This window comes from Cyrtonyx montezumae, unplaced genomic scaffold, assembly GCF_038088225.1.
Source record: "Cyrtonyx montezumae isolate F1298 unplaced genomic scaffold, pur_monq_1.0 scaffold_9, whole genome shotgun sequence".
NCBI classification, from domain to species: domain Eukaryota; kingdom Metazoa; phylum Chordata; class Aves; order Galliformes; family Odontophoridae; genus Cyrtonyx; species Cyrtonyx montezumae.
In genome coordinates, this window is record NW_027072100.1 from 13,992,232 (window position 1) to 14,006,054 (window position 13,823).

The window sequence follows — 13,823 nt, forward strand, 5'->3', positions numbered from 1 at the left end:
GGGGAGGGAGGGGACCCAAACCAACAGGACCCAACAGGACCCAACAGGACCTGGGGACCCAGAATGAAATGGGGGGACCACATGGGATTTGGAGAACTGGCAAAATGTGGAGACCCAGCACCCCCCAGCACCAGCTGTGCATGACGCCCAACATCTCCCTGTGCCCAGCCCACCCAAGGGACCCCCACATTGCAGAGGTGTGTCCAGCAGGAATCTGTGGGTTTGACTTCTCCCCACAGTGCAGATCGCCTGCAGCAGCTGTGGCAGCCCCACACGCCGTTGCTTGGTTTCTCATTTGAGGTCCGACAAAAGGGATCTCCAGGAGCAGAATCTCTCTGCTGGCTGTGCTGGCTTTCATATCCCACAGAGGGATTTTCTGGGTTGCTGGTCATGTTGACAAACATTCAGCCTCTTGCAGAGGGAAATAGATCCCCTTAGGAAACCAAGGCAAAGTCTGGGAAAAGTCTGCTGGCACCGCTGCTGCAGATGGGAGCAGGGCAGGCAGCTCCATGGCTGTAGGTCAGCCTCTGTGTGTGAAGCACCATGAGGAGCACTGCAGCACAAGCAGTGAAATCTGCCCTGCGTGGGAAGCAGGAGCCCACTACGGTGAGGAAACAGTGAGAGCACTGCTGATCTGCAGAGCTATGTTGTCATGAACTGTGGTGTGAGCCGGGCCCTTCCTGCCAACATCCTGGCACACCAGTGCAGGAACATGCCACAGGTGTTTGTGGGCTGCAGTACAGCACAGTGGTGCCCAGGAGAGGAGGAGAGCACAGCACTGGTGGGGACACACTGGAATGTGGGGGCTGCAGCACCCCTGGAAGGATTTGGGCCTATGGGATGTTGCAGGCACGCAGAAGCCCACTGCAATGCTTGGGGCATGCAGGGCAGCGTGCAGGGTGCATGCAGTGCCATGCTTGTGTCTGGTGGAATCCAGGCACTGCACTCTTCTGCAGGGTTTGGTGCCTGGTCCATCTGAATGAAAGAACAAAGCAAAGCCTTTGAGCAGACTGTGCCCAAGCCCACACTTTGCCGTTCCCCTAAAAGCACTGGGATGCCACACCAGACACTGCACCCCAAGCCATCCATGGGTGAAAACACAGCACCAAGAAATGGGCAGACTGCAGGCCTGCTGCAGATAGAGGCCTTTGTGTAGTGTTCCCCGTGCCCTGCTACCCATGACCTGCTGAGTGCCTGGGGCTGAGCGGCTGCAGGCAGGAAGCAGGTGGGATAAATATTTGTGTGAAACAGCAGAATGTCCCTCGAAGAACACGCAGTGTGTTTCCCTGGCCATGGCTTTTGATGGGGAGGTGCAGGCTGGAGCCCGGCAGGTGCTGAGCAGCACAGGAGGACCCACTCCTGCGTCTCAGAGCAGCCCCAATGTGCATGTGCCGAGCACAGGGCTGCACCCTGCCCAGGGCCATTGGCAGAAGGAAGCAAGTGCTGCCATCTCCACATAGACAGATGAACCTAATTTCCTGCCCATACGGATACTGGAGGTGGAAGGACATGAGAGGCTGGTGCCAGCCAGGGGAAGGACATGTTGGTGGGGCTGGGGTGGGTCATGGGGTCAGGGTCTGAGCGCTGATGTCAGTAGGAGGAAGGGGGAGAAATGCATTGCAGAGCTGCTGCTCCTGGAGAGTATCTTCAGCTGGAATTAAAGAGGAACAAACCTGAGACCCCATACAGCTTCCTGTGACTCACTGCACAACTAAGCAGTGAGAAGAAATGGGAATTTTCTCTCTGTATCAGCAGGGTGAAGAGGGAAAGCAGAGGATGCAGGCATTTCTGAGCCAGCATACACTCACTGCAGTCCCGACATCTGCTTTCTGACCTCTGGAGCTCCTACTGCCAACAAACCTGCCATGGCCACCCTCCCTACCTGGATTTCCTCCTCCAACCTGGAACAGGAAGGAGCTATAGGGTTGGGGCACCTGCAGCAGCTCCCCAGCTCCCACCAAGCCCAGCCTGGCCCCAAGCACTGGGATTTTGGGGCTACGGGGAGGGGAGTAGCCTCTGCAAGTTTAATTAAGGTCAGGTTCCTTGCTCCGGGCCCCCCCTGGAGAGCCTTAGTGATGCTGAAAGGTTTTGGGGCCCTGTGTCCTGCTGGGCTGATCCCACCTCAGCATGGAGCTGCTTGGTGCAGCCAGCCCTATGCTTGTTGCACTCTTCCCCTTTACTCCTCTTTCCCCTCTCCCCTTCCCCCTGAAGCTCTTTGTCTCCTGGCTCCATAGAGGAAACAGACCTTCTGAAAATAAACTCCTTCTGCTTTGATCTGCTTTATGGGCACACACTGTTTATAGCCCTGCGTGTATGACTTGACACCTTCCCACCTGCAGCCCCAGCAACTGCTTCTTATCACAGCCACTTTGGATATTAAGAGGCCAGTGGGGAGAGTGACGGGGAGGTCCCTGCGGACCCCACATCTCCGCAATGCCACATCAAGTGTAAGGGAGATGGGCTGCTGTCCCCCCCACACTAATTGCATCAGCCCATGCTTGTTGGGACACAGATTTAGGCCACTGACAATGAGAGGGTCCATGGGGGCTGAATCTGATTGTTGACCATAGGAATGAACTCCCGGGGACCTATGGCCTCAGCATGGCTCAGCCCTGACTCCATGTGCAGGGTCAGGACTAGGCGTTGCTCCCACATCTCCTGCTGCCATGCCTAAAAGCTGAAATATTTCACTCTCTTTCTGTCACGGGGCAATGGAGGTGGGGATAGTTGGGTTACTAGGGGCAGGAGGAATGTGCTAAACCCCCTGGGGTTGTCCCCTTCACAATGTGAGCCAGGACCCAATGATGTCACTCCCAGTGCCAGCCACAGTCCCCCTGGGGGCTTTGTCATCTCCCCAAGGACAGACAGGGACTGGGTCTGCACCAGAAGCAGAAGCAGGTGGTCCTGTGCCACCCACGGGTACCCATCCTTGGGTGCCAGCTGCAGGCTGTGCCCCATGGCAGTAATAGAGCAGAACTCAGGGGATGGCCCGCTCCTGCCCACACTTCTCATCCTTCACTTTCTGCCCTGCCTGGCCACAGTACCAGCCTGAGAGCACCCATAACCTTTCTGTAAATATAGTGTCTCCAGCAAACTTGAAAGAACCAGGTCCCACAACCACACAGATGTCTGCTTGGGCCTTAGAAATTTGGGGAAACCCGCCTAGAGCAGCTGTGGGACATACACTGCACTCAAGTTGCTCCCACAGGACATGTTCCAACGTGACTTAAGCTGCTGGCATGCTGTGCCTGCTCCTTACTAACTTTATTGGGGTAAACTGTAATCCCTCATGTGGCTGCAGGATAATAGGGTGGCAAGGTCCTCTCTCCATGCCAAGGCATGGCCTGCCCTTCCTGTAGCCCCACACTCTGCTGCCTACACCTGCACTGGATCCTGTCCCTGCCCCTCTGTGCTGGGCATGTTGTGGTCCCATTGCCTCAGGTGGCTGCATCCCCCTGGGCAAAGTGGACATATCCCTGGGTGGACATTTGGGGTAAACAGTGCAGGAAACTGGGCACCAATGTGAGATCAGACTAGGGCTCTCCTACCATTCTGTCACAGCCCAGCAACATGCTGGGGGCTCAGGCATGCCCCCCAAGTCTCCATCCCCATTCTGTTGCTGGTAAGGGGTCCTAGTAGGCTGCAGGGCTGAGGCAGCAGTTACCTACATTCCATCCATCAGCCCTGGGCTGCACCATGCCTCCCCACACAGAGACCTTCTTGAAAGAACCTCCTGATTTTCAACACCTACTTAAGGCCCTTCAGGCCACGCCACTCCCCACAGACATGATCTCATGCTGACTGCATGTGCTGCCCACTTCAACTCTTACAACCACAGTAAATCACCTTCTGCAGCTCCTCTGCAGAATGGGCAGGCACCAGGTAAGGCCTGTCCAAAAAGTGAGAACTAGACCACAGGCAAAGCTCTTCAGTTACACTTTTAAATGGAAAGTTATAACAGAGCCAATTCCTTTGTGCTCACCTGAGCACATCTCCATTACCTGCTAGAAGGGGTGCAGGTGCCACTGCCCTGCAGGCTCCATGCTTGTGGACAGCTTCCCAGATTGTCACCAGTCCTTGGATGCCACAGATGCTTTCTTCTGGTGAACCACAGTCCCAGTATATGAGAGAAAACATCTATGGGGATTTACCACTGTTCTGCAGGCCAGATGCCAGCACTGAATGCCAAGTGCACAGCAGCACTGAACACAGCTGGGGCTTGTAAGTACCCACAGCCACTGCCCAGGTCCTGCACACACCAGTCAGATGTTGGGGTATGGGGGAAGTCCTCAAAAGCAAAGAGCTTTGCATCCTGGACATGTTCCATGTCTCCAAGCCAAAATAATGTTGCAGCAAGAGATGCTAGGTGCTCCTTAAGTGTCCAGGCAGGAGATGCTTTGCATGGCTGAACTGCCCCGGCATATCATTTTCTGAAATTTTTATGGCAAAGGCTCTTTGTTTGCTTCTCTCCCAACTGAACTAGTCCCATGGGCACCTTCTCCCAGTGCTGGCAAGGCTTAGAATCCTCAGGGAATGAGGACCAGCATTAAGGTCTTTTCTGAGGGGTTCTGGGAGGTTCTGGGAGATGATCCTGGGGGAACATGCTGAGCACTCCCCACTCTCCCATTCCTTAGACTTCCTGCTCCTCAGTAGGATTTGCACTTTTCCAGGAGATTCTCCCCACCCAGTAGAATCCTTCCCAGCTCCTTCCCCAGGCTCTGGGCTTCTGAAGCTGATTGCTGGGTCTTGGCCAGGGCACATTTGGGTCTGAAGATGCAAGCGAAGCAGGAGAGTGGTCTGGTATCTAACACACACATGGGGGTGAGATCCTCCTGGGATCTCCTGCATGTATACCTTGTGCCTCCAAGAAAGGACAGGAGAGCAGGAGTTCGTGAGGCTGCTCAATGCTGTAGGGATGACTGAGTCTGTGTGGGGATGGAAGAGTTAAAAATTGTGGCAAAAGCTGCAAATGGGTTTCACAGCTGGCCTCTTCACCACCGCAGAGCCTGCGCAGACTGTGTATTTTGCTCTGGTTATTAAGTCCTTGATGGAGAGAGGGGCAAGGGAGTCCTGGTACGTGCAAAAGGTGGAGGTGGGGCAGGGCTGGGGGCAGCAGTGAGGCACAGCTTTGTTCAGGAGACACAAAAAAAATGGAAAGATGAGATCACTATGCAGTGGACATGAAGGATGTGATATGGGAGAACAAGGAGCTACTGAAACCCTACACTGGCAGGGAAAAGCCAGCTGTGGGGGCCTGCTCCTCACACACCTCCTGTGACAAGCACCGGGTCTCGGGGCAGGATGCTACTCATGGGACACACAGCGCACAGAGATGGTGCGTCTGGAGCAGCTTTAGTATGGCAGCATGGCTGTGTCCGGCTCTGGTGGAGAGAAACAGCTGGAAAACACCTGTCACAGTGCTGCATATGTCCCAGTGTGGCACTCCTAGAGCTCGGAGCTATCGCCTGTGCACTGACTGCACAGTGCCAAGGGCTCTGTTGGGACAGACTCGGGGCCTTTCCCTCGTTCTCCCCCCGCTGAGCCTCAAAATGGCTGCGGCACTGACGGTTTCGAACGGAGCCTCTGCGCCGCGGGGCCGCGCCGTGCCCGTCCCAGCGATGCACAGGGACAAGAAATGGGCCTCGGCGAGCTCTCGGGGTTCAGTTTGCCTGGACCGGGCCAGGGCACTAACCCACAAGTCCGTCCCCGTCGTGACACCTTCAGCCTCCGGCCCACGTGTGCGAGCCGCCTGAGGGCACAGAGCCCCACGAGCTGCCCGCGGCCCCTTCTGCCTCCACGCGGCTCCCGCGGCCCCCGCAGGAGCGCGGCGGCGGTGGCACGGCGCGGGGCGCAGACTTTCTGTCTGCACGGGGACTTCCTGTCCCCGCGCTGCCGGTGAGAAAGCAAAGGCGGCTTGTTTGGCTGCCGGAGCCGCTCCGCGCTGACTGCCCCTTTCTGTTCCTGTTAGGAATAATATTCCGAGAGGTCTGAGCGTGAATTGAGTTTCCCAGAGCCAGACTGGTGGGGAGACTTTAATGGGAAGGAAAATAAACGGTGTATTCGGCATTTGGGGAGAGGTGTGGTGCTGGCAGATGGGAGCAGGGAAACAGCTTCTCTTGATTCCTTCTTTTTTTTTTACTGTTTGCTGAAGGAGCGCACGGATGCATGCCCTCGTGTAGGATTTGTTTGCTTCCCGAGATGACAAGGGAAAGAGTGGCATTCTGAAGGAGCTGTCAGAGAGCTCCTGGGCTCTGATGTGCTGGAGTGGAGCACTGTCCTATGCCGGCCTTGCTGTGCGGTGCTGCGGGTACAGGGACTTGGCAGTTCCGAGCACTGCCACTGCACGTTGATTGCTAAACAGCACAATGCAGTGATTCAGGAACTCCAGAAAGCTGCATGAGTCATGCTGCAAATTTCCCTGGACAAGTTAGAGCTGTAAAACACACTCACATGTGCTAAACCACACTAAAAATTCTTCTTCCTCCTCAGCAGCAATCCCTGTTGCTCTTGCAGTGGCTCCAGCTCTGCCTTGGGATCACTGGTTGGGATCAGACTGCGTGTAGTGCCCAGGGGCTCCCTGCAGATGTGCTGGGGTTTGCTAAGTGTTCTGTATGCCTGGATTCAAATGGAGAGGGTTTGGGACACAGGAGGACAAAAGTGCCATATTTTCCCACTTGCTCATGCATGATGGGCATGAGCAACCCTATTGTCCCATAGCCTGTGCCCACCTGACAGATCCTGTCTGCATGTGTCCCCAAGTTCCCCCATGACACCAGCAGCTCCCTTGATTCAGCACTGTGCTTCATCTGCTTGTGTTTGCAGAGCCTTTGAAATCCTTGGGCAGACAGCTGGGCTTGAGGACATATCTGTGAGTCAGGAAAATATCCCTGGCAGCTTGTGCCTCTCCTGGGCTGGGGCCACGGGCTTCCCCATCACTGGCCCTGTCCAAAGCCAGCAGATTTGGAAAGTGTTGGTCTTTGAGAATACTCACTGTCAGCCTTTGTAAAACATCAGAGATGGGAAGTTAAATTGCACATTTATAAAAATGTTTGCTCTGACAAGAAGACTTTTTAACGGAAAGGGGCACTATTACTAAATTTCTTTACAGCATGGTGATCTGCTATCCAGCCCCCTGCTGCTGCCTGCTCCCCATTCCTCCTAAATGCTAACACACACATCCCAGCAGACAGCTGTCTGTTTCTCAGCACAGCCCCTTTGTGTGTGGGGTGCCTGTGGGTGCTGCTGGAGCAGGGCTGTTCCCAGATGCTTCCTCTGAGCTGCTGTGTCCCGGAGCAGGACAGCAGCCAGAGATCCTCCATCTGTGCCATATCCTGCTGAGTAACACCGGTGTACATCCATACATGGGGAAGAGCTGGGCGCAAGGCTTTCCGTCCTGTCAGAACTCTTCGGTCCTCAGTAAATAACATTCCTGCTAATGTTGGTATGTGGAACACTTCCCTGACACTCTGACTAATGCATGAATCACAGCCATACGGCTCTGGGCTGCCCTGGGGCAAGGGCTGGGGCATATGGAGGAGCCCTGCAGGGAGGGGTTGTACCCCAGAAGGCGCTGCACTGTCTGGCTGTCTGGGTGCAGGTTGAGACCTCAAGGCCATCCTGGCCCTTTCCCAGCAGCTCCAGGGTGCGTTATGGGGATGAGAAGGGCAAGAAGGTGGTGGATGGAGCCAGGTACATCCCTGCCAGCCTTGTGCATCCCAGGACTGACTTGAAGTGGTTCTCTCTGCACTACCACATCTGAACTCAGGCTCATTCACAAATCACCCTATGCCAGTGTGAGCATAGGAAGGCACTCCGATGGCAGCCTCAAAGCCTGCTCCCAGCAGAGACCTCCAACCTAGCAAGCACTGCTGCCCTGCTGGGGTGTACAGCACAGAGGCAGGTACCAGATGGGCTCTGCTGGAGAGCCCCACTGTCACTGTTTTCATGTCTGGGCTTATCTATGCCTGTAATGCAAACATAGATAAAAGTAGAGCTTTTCTCCAGTCACCCTTGCACTGTGCAGTAGGGGAAGCCAGAGGGGAATTTCTGGATCTGTTCCACTCCGGATGTGACTTTCCCTCTGGGCAGGTTATGCTGGATGCACCCAGCTCTGTGGACTGCATGCACCTGCTGCCAGGAGAGCAGAACTGCTTCCCTCTTGCACTGAGCAATACCCTCCAATCATGCCTCTTCCAGTCCCTGGCTGGGAGCTCCTGTGCTCAGCCATGTCCCTGCTAAGCACCTGACAGACCTGACACAGACATCTGCCTTGGGCAAGGATCCAGAAGTGCGATGATGGCCTGCAGGCACCCAACAACAAAGAAATTACCACCCCAATCTGATTCAGTAAGGCTCTCAGATTATTTTATGGCCTTAAAGGAAACTTCAGACTACAAGGGCTGAGGGGACAAGCCTGCATGCAGTTGCATCACAGCTCAGTGTCCTTGGAAGGGGGGCCTGGCTGCATTATCCTGCTGTTGGGGGAGGCCAAAGGGAGCACCAGGATCTGCCATGTTTTACTCACCGCTACTATCAAAGAAATGTGGTGTGGGATCCCCTTGGGCACGGGATGTTGCCCTGAATCCCTGCAGCACTCCCACAGCATACCAGCACCATGCTGCCCAAACTCTGCACTTGTCCCTGCCTCTGCTCTTCCCACTTCAGGATTTGGCTAGATTCTGGTGCATTGGCTACTCTCACTCCCACTGGAGTGCCCATGCAGAGCCAGTAGCGCTTCTCAGTGGGAGATTGGCTGTCTCTGTACTCCTCCCTGCCAGGTTTTCCATGAGTAATGACACAAATGTGTTTCCTGCCCCGTCACCAGCGCTGCACGCTGCACTGCTGGCTGAGCCATTCTCAGGCTCCCCTCTCACTTCCCCGTCTCTGCTTTACATCAGAGCCATTCCCATCTGCCTGTCTGCTCTTCTCCCCCAACACATCTTCCAAATTTCATGAGAGGCCCAGACAAGAAGCAGCCCCATGCCATATCCCCACCAAGGGAACAACTGGGACATGTGTTGCCTGTGGGGTGCTGAGTCCCGTCCCAGTGCCATGATGGGTGCCCACTTTTGGAGGAACAACTCGGGGATATAGTTTAGGATTGTGGCAATGCCTGGCATGTGTGCATCATGGCCGGGTGCAACTGGGAAGTGCAGATACAGGGAAGTGAAATGAAAATAAAATTGTGGTCTTTCCAGCTGGTTCCTGGTGTGACTGAAAGTCTGGAGGGGTGGTGGCCACTGACTGCACTCTGCAGGACTGCCCCAGGTGGCACAGAGAAGGACAGGAGTGGAATGGCACAAGGACGGAACGTGGCAGGGAGGTGCAAGGAGAGGCATCTGGCCAGGCCTGCATCACAGAGCAACAGATGGGAGTGGGGAATGAGTGCTTGGCTTGGTCAAGTGTCTGATTGCCAGCAGACACATCTGTTGTGCAAGATGCATGCTCATAAAGTGCCTTTTGTAGCTGGATAGCAACAGAAAGCAGTTTTGCAACAGCCCTGGATGATACAGGGAGTTGTGCACTTTGGACAACAACCTGAGTGTTGTTCAGGTGGGGGAAGCAGGGGCTGCTTCCCGTGACAACCTATTGCATGTGAGCCAGAGCCAGGGTCATCTCCAGAGATGACATCATTTACAGCTGTCCATCCAGAACCATCAGAAGCTTGTCAGGAAGGGAGAGGGGATGGCTGATATCACTAGCTGGGGCAGGGACATAAGACATTGGACAGGGGATGCGGGATGTGGGATGTGGGACAGAGGCCATGGGATGCAAGGATTCTTCCTTACCACAGTGCCTTCAGGATGCAGGTTGACTGGTGATGCCCATCAGCATCATCCCCACCTGCCAGCCTGGGGATTTGCTTGGGCTGATGGTGTTCTAGAGCTCTGCTGGCAGCAGAATCAGAGCTGAGCTCAATGCTCAGTTGCTTCTCCCAGATCTGGATCTCCCAGGCTCCATTTCAGAAATGCTCTTAAATGGTGCTGCAACCTGGTTAGCGGGACAAGGACTGAAGAGAAAGATGTGACTTAGGAGCCTGGGGATGCCAGTGAGATAATGTGAGGGAATGTTAATCGTTACTGCATTCACAGGATTATTTATCTGTCACAAACACAGACAGCCAGGAATCCTCCAGGGTGTGTAGCTCAATTTAGACCCCATTATAATTCCTTTTATTCCCTGCATTTTGGAGGATGTTAAAACAGTGTCTGAATTGCTCCTGTGGGAGCTGGCTTCCAGGATTGGTGTCAGAGCTCTGCTTGCAGCTGAGCTGCCCCACTCCACCTGCAGCCCCATGTCCCTCCTGAGCTTCCTGGATCCCCCTGGGGCAATACTGTGTGAGGGATATGCTGCAGGGCCAGGGCAGGAGACAGGGAGAGAGGATGGAGCTGAGTGCTCTACTGGCACCTGCTCGGGCTGCCAGATTTTCTTGGGATTTCTTTTTCTATTCCAAAATAGTAAAAAAAAAAAAAGGAAAGCCCTGCAAAGACAGTGTGCTACGCTATCTGGCCTGCAATTCCAGGAATAATGAAGGCTGAGAAAAACATCCCTATTTCATCACTCCAAAACGTTTTCTTTTGGTGTTGCTTAGCTTTCTCAGTTTTGGAGAACCTTCATTTCTCAGGAAAGCCTGCTGTGAGATAGCAGTGTGCTTAATCTGGGGGAACATGCCAAAATTAGACAATTCTGAAAACTTCCAGCCTTTTTTCCCAAACCCTTGCAGACATGGAGCCTCGTGGGTGAGGACCAGAGGACATCCCAGCAGCAATGGAGCATAAGCCCTGCACACAGCTCCGTGCTGTGGCTTTGTGGGTACCGAACGTCAGCAACCAGGGACAGCAGTGACCCAAGGACACTGCGTCACCACACCATGCGCCCACTGCTGTGCCAAGGTGATGCTGTCAGAAAGGAAAAAGCACGGGTGAGTTGAGCCAGGGGTGTCCCCGAGCAGCGACAGGACAGGGGACAGTGGGAATTCTGGCACTGAAATGGAACAGACAATTTATAATCACTTCACAGCAATGAGTAGGGGCTGCTTCAAAAGGAACCGGCTTTAAATGGATCAAGCCCCGAGCCAAAAGCGTAAACACTGGGAGGAAGTTTGGCTGAGGTTAAATCATGTTTTATTTTAAAATCTTCCTATCCCCATTGTAAGATGGAAAGTCTCCATCTGAAAAAGTGAAACTAAGATTGGAAACAGTCTGCAGTCATTAAGTTTATGCAGCTTTTTTTTTTTTCTCTCTCTCTTCATCTTCTCAAGTAAAATATCAACTGGCTCCACTGTCAGGGACAGGAAACATTAGTAATAAGTTCATAGATTTACATTTTCCCCAGGGAAACACAGGAATATCAGAGATCAAAAGTTGGAGAAAGGAGTTATTTTTGTACAAACTGATTTGCAACCAGCATTCACTGGGGGGAGTAAATAAATTACAGGCCCTTCTCTTTGGGGTTGTTTGAGTTCTTTTTCCTTAATGCTGTTCTTTTTAACTACTGTAGAGAGTCTGTCAGGACTTACACAGAGTAACAGAGAGTTTCCCACCTGAAGAAAGGGTCTTTTCCAGCAAAATAAAAATGCAACAGCCCAGCATTGTCTGGGCAGTGTTGTGGGATGTTCCCAAACATGCCACGAGACTCACAGTTGATTCAATCAGAGCACAGAGATTGACACTAGAGCTCTGTCCTTGGTCAAGCAGGATCGCTCCAATGGCCTTGATGGCCAGGAGCCACCACCAGGTTCTGTCAGCTCATCCCCAGACAATGTCACCTCCAGCACCAGCTGAACATCCTGGCAGCACCACAGCTGTGTGAGGCCAGCCCCACCAGGGCAGAAGCACTGGAAACTCTGAGCTGGTCCCTGTGTCATCCATTAATGGCAAGGTGTTCATTGGCCAAGCAGGATAATGAATGATAGTTTTAGGTACAACTGGAAAAACAATAAGATACTCTATTAGAATGACACAGAGGTGAACAATGGCTGTGAGGCACCACACAGCCAGCAGAGCGGCTGCAGCAGCACTCCAAGCTGGTGCATGATGGATTCCTGCCTGGAACATGGCTTGCAGAGACATCCCCACCCCACTGAGGCTGGGAAATGCGCTCTCCTTCCCCTGCTTAAAAAGACATGTCCATAAAACGTGCTTTAAGAATCCCTTAAGGTTCATTAATGTCACAAGCAGGGGAGGAGGAGAGAGCTGGAAGGCCTTGAAGTGCATGTCGGAAACACTCCAGAGAAAACTGTAAATGTTGCTGGGATGAACTGCAGGCTCTGGAGGATCAGTTGTGCTGGAGGACTATTTATTTCCCAGTCTATTTTAAACACTAGACTGTTTCAGATAAGAGCTGCCTGCGGTGGCAGACAGGATCGTGGGACTGGTGTGCAGGAACTCGTGCCAGATTCATTTCTGGGGAGTATTTCCTCTCTGCCTTGATAAATCTGACTTGTCTGCTGTACCAGCTTACTTCCTTTGGAGTTCTCTCTCTTTATTATTACTTATTAAAATTGCCTGCAAATAGCACTTGGGCTTCATGCAACATCCTGTGCTAACCATTCATCCTCCTCGTTATCTCAGAGCTGACAATTCCCACCAGGGCCAGGGAGAGTGGGTGGAAAATTGCCTTGAGAAGAAACAGAAATGACCATCCCTTATGACTAAAGCTCAAGAAATCACATCTGTGGTACTGGAGAGGGCAGGAGATAAGTGGGGACTTCCCCCTTTCAGACGCATACAACATCCCTGACCTCAGGCCGGGCACCACTGCTGAGCATTCCCACCACCACATGTGGGCTCAATCACTGAGCATCTGCTTCCCATTGCGGCCCCAGGGCCACTCTCCTGCTGCCTCCTGCCACGGTGCTAATTTTACATGCAGGGCTGCACAGTGCTGCAGGGTCACAGCTCTCTAGGCAGGCAGAGTGGGATGGGATGGGGTGGGCAGGGAGCAAGAAGCAGGGTGAGTATGGAGCTGCCAGCAGCTGTCTGTTGCAGATGGCATGTGGATGGATAGGATGCAAGGGGATGTTTTCAGAAAGCTCCACTTGGGGTGATAGCTCAGGGATATGCTGAGACCTGATGATTACTCAGGCCTTCAGCCATGCCCAGCACCAGAGATAGAGACCTGAAGCGTTTTCTGGATGGCCTGAGCAAGAAGGTCTGGGGGCTTGAGAGAAGGCAAAGCATAAAATGGGATAAACTGTAGACTTTTGTCATAAAGGTAAGCTGTTAATTTGCCAGCAGAAGAGACAGAGGGAAAATCGTTGACTCATAGAATCACAGACCGGCTTGTGTTGGACCTCAAAGATCATCCATTTTCAACCCCCTGACACAGGCAGGGTTGCCAGCAGCTAGACCAAGCACTAGATCAGGCTGCCCAGGGCCCCATTCAACCTGCCCTTCAATGCCTTGAGGGACAGAGCACCCACAACTACCCCAAGCGGCCTGTTGAAAAAGAAGAGATAATTCATACTGTAATGGGTCCAGTAAATGGAAGCCCCATTCTGCTATCCCCCAGCCTTGTAGAAGTAGAGGTGGAAATCTACTCCTGTAAATTGAGTTCATTTTGGAAAATAGTGATGTTTGATCACAGATAGCAGCTGCCACAACCAGGTTAGTGCATTTTTCTATCCAGGTATTTGTCTTGATCTGAAATAACTCCTGTGCTTAGGCTGCACTTCTCTAAGGTCTGAGCCATGGCTGTTCTTTATGGGAAGAGAAAATGCCCAGCCCCAATCCTGCTGCACAAGATGACATTTTGCAGATGGTTGCCCCAGGCTGAGAATGCTCTGATGGTCATAGCACAGGGCCTGACAGACTACTGGGCTA